The sequence below is a fragment of the Danio aesculapii genome, chromosome 11 (assembly GCF_903798145.1).
Source record: "Danio aesculapii chromosome 11, fDanAes4.1, whole genome shotgun sequence".
NCBI classification, from domain to species: Eukaryota; Metazoa; Chordata; class Actinopteri; order Cypriniformes; family Danionidae; genus Danio; species Danio aesculapii.
Genome location: NC_079445.1, coordinates 39,383,170 through 39,390,732, shown reverse-complemented (window position 1 = coordinate 39,390,732; position 7,563 = coordinate 39,383,170).

Below are 7,563 nucleotides of genomic sequence, written 5' to 3'. Positions count from 1 at the left end.
ATTATAAAAATTAAGTTAACTTAACAGTTCCAAATTACAATGGGTTGTCTTACTTTTTAAAAGCAAAGTAGCTAATTGCTTTTTATGCTTATTAAAATGAAACCATTAAAATCTAAAACTGATTTTGAGACTGAAATTTAGGACAATGAATGGAGTTTGAGAAATATTAAGCCAATTATTTTTGGTTCCAAACAAACCCTGACATTTTCTATTTCTATTTTATGAAATTGTTGTTATATTACAGATGTTTCATTATTTCAATTAATTAAATGTGCCTTGTGATTGCTAATATAACATAATTTTAATGGAAAAATAATAATATTAAGTAATAAAACTGAATCTCAAACAATTTTAACACTACCCATGGCATTTAAAATTACAAACTGTTGTCAGCATATGCTTAATGATTATGAATGGGTTCCTATAAAAAGAAAGTTGAAAGCATTCAATATTCATTGCATTTTTTTGCAGTGTTGTCCACATCAAAGCCTTTCAATCATTGCTTGGTCTCTAGATATGGCTTAAATTAAACACTTCACATTCGTAACACTAAAAGTCATCATCATAATTCCTCATATCAAGTGCTAACCAACCTAAAAATCCCCCAAAATATTTATTATTAAAACTGCAACATTTAGAAATCCAAAACGCTTAAACACGAATTGAACCTAACATGGCTCCAAAAATATGTTTACGACAGCATCATTCATTTGCGGAACTTGTTATCTCAGTCACATATGGCTAGAGCTGAGCCGAGACACAAGATCGCACTCAAACAAGCCTATATGCACATATATTATGCAAAATAAAGGAAGAACAAAGTAAACAGACGCTATAGGTGACAGGAAGGACTTCATTAGGGAGGGATTTCTGCTGAGCTGACAGAGACACCCTGCTCTCTCTCATTCTCCCTCGCTGTCTCACACACACACACTTGGGCTTCCACAGAAAAGGCTTTTTATCACTATGTTTTAACCCAGTTTTTTTCCCAAAAAGCAAAGAAATAAATCTTTAACATTTTTAAATTGTGAAGGTTTTCTGTCTATTTGATTACCATCATTTCAGATTTACGCATATTAAATTATACAGTGCTTTGCATAATTGAGTACAGCCCATTTTGAAAATGAATATTTTTATCCATTTCTCAGTGAACATAGGCAGTGTATTTTGGTGCGTTTAAACAAAACAGATTTATTAAACAGATATATTTATTAAAATAATATTTTCGTCACCAAACATAATAAGAAATTGAAAGCTAATACAATTAAATTTAAGCAAAATATTGCAAAACCTACAAAATTTCAACTAAACTTTTCCATTTTTGTGCTTCTCTTGATTTTTCCTCTTTTTAAATGTGTATTTAATATTTTTCTATAACATATACATTTGGCTGTACTAGTTTTTGGACCGTTATCGTAAGTTATTTTGTTAGATAAGCTCCAGATTTGGCTTCAGTACTAACTAATTTAATGTATATGCACAAATATTGTATAGCTTCCTATTAAAAATACAAATTTAAACTTATTGAATTTACTTATATATGCTGAGCACTGTAAATCCATAAACAAACGATTTCATATTGACACACTCCAAAAATTGAGCCAATTATGGAAAAAAAAAGGACAAAAATTTATAAAATCCCCTGATTTTGAGAACAAAAACATCAAGTTTGGTTAAAACTAAATTAATTTAAAGGGCACTTATGATGAAAATCATCTTTTGTAAGCTGTTTAGACAGAACTGTGTGTAGGTATAGTGAGTCAAACTCCACACAGAAATGCCAATTGGCCCAGCCAGGTCAATATGAAATAAAATATTAGTAAAGGACTTCATTAGCGAAGAAATTATTACTGAGCTTACAAACTGTAGTCACCCAGCTCTCTCTCTCATTCTCCCTCGCTGTCTTACACACACAAACACACAGACACACACACACACACACAGACACACACACACACACACACACACACACACACAGACACAGACACAGACACACACACACACACACACACACACACACACACACACACACACACACACACACACACACTTATGCTTCCCATTCTTGAGAGAGAAACAGTGGGAATGTGAAATGGGGGTGGACAAGGAGAGAGACAGAACAAGGCCCGTCACCACACAGCAGAGGCTTTTTGTCACTTTCAGAGGAGGCCTGTAAGCGAGCTGATGGCAGTCGCAGCGGTTTGTGGGAGGCAGGGTGAAGGAAAGTTCATCTGGAGGCGCTCGGCTCCAAACAAACTCCAGAGACGCGCATTGACTCCGGGCTTTTGGCTCTACGACAGCAGTTAGCGCGTAGCAGGCTAATGCCGCATGGTGCTTTTCACAGCCTCTAATCTACACAACAACAGTGGTTACGACAAATATGAGTCATGTTTATACATAGCCGTGCTGCTTTTGTTGCTTTGTTGCGCATTATGGGCTCTTCTTCATGTCGGGTTGATGGTGGGAAGGGAGGAAAACCTGGAGCGCTAACCGCATGTCACGGCCAATTAGAGTGCAGCAGTTGATGGGGAAAACGCTCGGCGGTCAATTCGAGTTCACCGTAAACTAGGTAGTGTTTACTTTACTTTTTATAAAAAAAAAAAAAAAAGAGGTGTCTATAGTTATGGTCTAAAAGTTTACTTCTGCCACAGCAGCCAATATATATAGTGGAAAACGGAACAATGACTGTCTGAAAATATTTCTGTCTAGTCATGAAATCCTGCTTTGAATTATTCAGTAGCTTACTTGAATTATTGAAATATATTAAAGGGGTCATGTAAAGACTTTCTTCACACTTTAGGCCTACTTTAGTGTGTAATGTTGTTGTTTGAGCATGAAACAGATCTGAAAGGTTATTAATTCACTTTAAAGCAGGGGTCTTAAACTGCCGGCCTGCGGGCCATTTGTGGCTTCCTCCAACCAGCCCGCAACTGACATCAAAAATATAATAAGATTCGGGTGCCCAATATGACAGGTAAATCCTGCCAATTTAAAATAAATCAAAATAATGCTGGAAATAAAATGAAAACCTGATTAACAATTTCAATATAAAACACTGTTCGCAAAATATCTGCCAAAATTGAAATAATTTAATTTTCACTTTCATTTTCATTGTGACAACACATTGTCCCTGTCAAATCGATAATTAAAATAAAGTTGCCGATTTAACATTTCATTTTCACTGCGTTTCCGCATCAAGACAGCCAATATTAAAATGAAAAGCCTACAAACAATACACCATAATGACAAGGTTGAAAAGATTTTTTGAAATTGTTGCACAGCCTTTGCTCAATACTTTGTTGATGCACCTTTGGCAGACATTACAGCCTCAAGTCTTTTTGAATATGATGTCACAAGCTTGGCACACCTGTCTTTGGGAATTTTTGGCCATTCCTCTTTGCAGTACCTCTCAAGCTCTATCAGGTTGATGGGAAGCGACGGTGTACAGCCATTGTCAGATCTCTCCAGAGATGTTAAATAGGATTTAGGTCTGGGCTCTGGCTGGGCCACTCAAGGACATTCACAGAGTTGTTGTGAAGCCACTCCATTGATATTTGTGCTTTGAGTCATTGTCCTGCTGGAAGATGAACCATCAAGAGCACTCTGAAGCAGGTTTTCATTCAGGATGTCTCTGTACATTGCTGCATTCATCTTTCCCTCTATCATGACTAGTCTTTCAGTTGCTGCTTCTGAAAAACATCCCCACAGCATGATGCTGCCACCACCATGCTTCACTGTAGGGATGGTGTTAGCCTGGTGATGAGCGGTGCCTGGTTTTCTCCAAACCTAACGCCTGGCATTCACTTTAGTCTCAGACCAGAGAATTTTGTTTCTTATGGTCTGAGAGTCCTTCAGATGCCTTTTGGTAAATTCCAGGCGGGGCGTGGCTTCCGTCTGGCCACTCAACCATACAGGCCTGATTAGTGGATTTCTGTATAGACGGATGATGGAGGCCACTGTGCTCATTGGAACTTTCAGAGCAGCAGAAATGTTTCTGTAACCTTCCCCAGCCATGTAAATCGAGACAATCCTGTCTCTGAGATCTACAGACAATTCCTTTGTCTTCATGCTTGGTTTGTGCTTTGTCATGCACTGTCAACCCTGGGACCTTATATAGACAGGTGTATGCCTTTTCAAATCATGTCCAATCAAGTGGATTTACCACAGGTGAACTCCAATAAGGCTGCTGAATTGTCTCAAGAATGATCAGTGGAAACAGAATGTATCTGAGCTCAAATTAGAGCTTCACGGCAAAGGCTGTGAATACTTCTGTACATGTGATTTTTCAGCTTTTTTATTTTTAATAAATTTGCAACAATTTCAAATAATCTTTTTTCAAATTGTTATTGTGGGGTATTGTGTGTGAATACCCCATAATCGCTATGAATACTATCCGGATGCACTGTATATATGTGGAGTTTAAACTGACGTGGCTTTAGAAACATATTTATTAGTTGAGACGATATAACAGAAGCACAAGATGTAGAGCTCTTCTGGAATAAGGGCGTGGAAGAACAGCTCATTTGAATTTAAAGAGACACAAAAACAGTGGTTCACTTTCAAGCAAGAAGAAACCTTACATTTGATTTATATATATATATATATATATTGATTAATGTGTGTCTGTCTACCCCAGGGGTTTGAATAATTTTGAGCTTGACTATATAAAAGATATAAACTCCTTTATGTTGTTCCAAATTAGCATATTTCCATTCACTAAAAAAGTGGACACAGCATTTTACAATCAGCCACAAAAAAAACCATAAACCATGTTTGAAAATATAGCACAACAAAACTGTAATATTGTCATAATGCAATTTGAAAAACCTGGTATCTGTTTAAATATTCTTTTAATATAATTTATTCCTGTGATTAATGCATAAATAACATTGAATACATAAATGGTTAAATTATTATCTACTTATTATCTATGTGTGATGTTGTGAAATGTATTGTGAACATTTTGGTTTCTGTGTAAACTACAAGTATTGCATTGGCATGTGCTAGTATTTGACAACTCAAAGCACAATGGTGGACTACAGGAGAGTATGTGTGCAAGGTGCATAACTTGTCTTTACAAAATCACATCGTCAGCTACCAATTTATAGTCTTCTTTTCTTTTTGTAAATCCATGTGAATGTGATAATTTTGAACAAAATAGTCAACCGTTAACAATTATTTTTCCATTTTTAGCACCTTAAACTGTTCATTAAAACTTGAAGTGACGAGTCAACAAGAGAGTAAATAACAGCTGTTTAACAGGTAGTTCTGTGTAGCTACAGCTATAACTATCAGCACATCTAAACAAGCTATAAACGAAGCAGACAGGCTAACACACACAGGGAATCCTCAAAGGGTCGGTCATTTAAAATACCGTTTCATGCGACTCAAAGTTGGCCATCATCCTTCATCAAAAACAAATTATTAACCTTTCGAAACTAGCGTGGCTGGCAGACATCCCCGAGTTCACTCCAGGCTGCGATATCTGCCAGAACTCGGCTGAAAATACACACAGGGACCATTTTCTTAACAGCTGGGAGTTCAATTAGCAGCTGATAAGCGAGCAGGGTTTGGACCCTCCAGTTTCCGATTCCTCATGAAAAGAGGAGCAGAGCGGCCCGACTCTCACCGCGGGCCAGAATAGAAGAGTAATGTTCCTCTGCGCACAGCTGCTAACTGACAACAAAGGACTTGTCATCGTGATTAATGGCTCGAGGAAGCCTCTCTTTGTTACCAGAGCAGCACTGTACTATGTTAAAAGCTATTAACGTTGGGGAAATATATAAAAAACTAAAGAGGGAGGGCGAGTTTATATATAAAAATCTGCGCAGGAGGTGAATAAAGGAGCAAAAGTGGCTGATCTGGAGTAAAAGGGGAATCCGTGATGTATTAGTGCGTTTTTACCACACTGGCAGGTGTAATTTGATATAATGAGAGGAGCTATTTGCTGGAATCACTTCGTATCAGGATTCTCCGTGATACTTTTTGTGCTCTTTTTTTACTTATGTTTTTGTATACAATAACAAAAATGTTGCCATGTTTTCAGACATTTTTATATTCATTCATAAACAACACAAAAGCAATGCTGTATCTTCTAACATAGGCTCATTCTGAAAACGTAGCCCTATATACATTTCTGGAGATCGCAAATTATTTTGCCAGAGGTACGTATGGCTGCATTTCGTCTTTAAAATGAACGCTACGGAGCGCTAGGAAACGGGAACGGGACGCCGTTCCGTTTTGCGCCTACCAGTTGACCATTTACCTCCGCAGGGACGGCTTTCCCGCTGTTACCAGTTTGTCCAGTTAGCTCACAGCGTATGTCGGCAGACAAGCGGATTTGAACGCAATGATGGCATTAGAGTCTGGCAAAGAACAGTTCCAGAGAGAAGGTAGGACAAAAACAAAAGCCTAAAAATAAAATAAACAAGTAAATAACAGGGTGAGAATGTGGTAAAATCTGGTAAAAAAAAAAAATCTGGCTTCCGCGGGGGCTTTTTTTTTTTCGAGATTGCTTTTGAAAACACTGTTGGTTGGGATTAGGGAAGGTGGTGGGTGCTGGTCAATAGGTGCTATTGAAAATACTATTAGCTTGGTTTAGGAAGGGGGTGGGTGGAGTTATCGGTCAGTTGGTCAGTCGACAGCGACCTCTGGTGGATTTACGCAAGAACAGTAGGCACGAATGGCACTCGTGAGATAAATTTCAGATCTCAAAAAGCCAACATAGGCTCAACATAGCCCTATACAGATGTCTCGAGATTGCGAATTATGTAGCCAGAAGTACATATGGCTGTATTTCATCCTTAAAACAAATGCTACTGGGCAGTATGACACTGCTTTACCAGCTGACCGCTTACCTCCGTATGGATGGCTTTTTCGCTGTTACCAGTTTGTCCGGTAGCTTGGCGTGTATGTCAGCGGACTTGTGACGCAGAGAGGAGTTGACCACGATGATGGGGTCTGAAAAAGAAAAAAAACAGTTCTAGAAAGCAGGTAAGACAAAAACAAAAGCTAAAAAAATTAATAAACAAGTAAATAACAGGGTGAGAATGTGGTAAAATCTGAAAACGCTGTGAAAATCAGGCTGCTGGGAGGGCTTTTCTTTTTCTCAATTGTTTTGAAAACCCTATAGGTTGGGTTTAGGGAAGGAGGGTGGCTGGGGAAAAGTCAGTCAGTCAGTCAGTCGACAACAGCCTCTGGTGGATTCATTTTGAAAACGTAGCCCTATATACATTTCTGTAGATTGCAAATTATGTAGCCAGAAGTATGTATGGCTGCATTTCGTCTTTAAAACAAATGCTAAGGGATGGTGTGATGCATTTCCTGTTCATGCAGCCACTGGTGGATTTACACGAGAACAGCAGGCGTGAATGGCACTCACGAGAGATCTGAAAAAACACACACAGCGGTGCGCACAGTGGATTCACGAAAACAAAAACTGCAAAAAAAACGTACCTCCAGGGACGTATTTGGCGCTCTCCAGTAATGTATATGGGGGTAAGTAATCAGAATAAGCCTGGGTTGCTCTCTTCAGAAGGTTTAATAAACTGTCCCTAACCATAA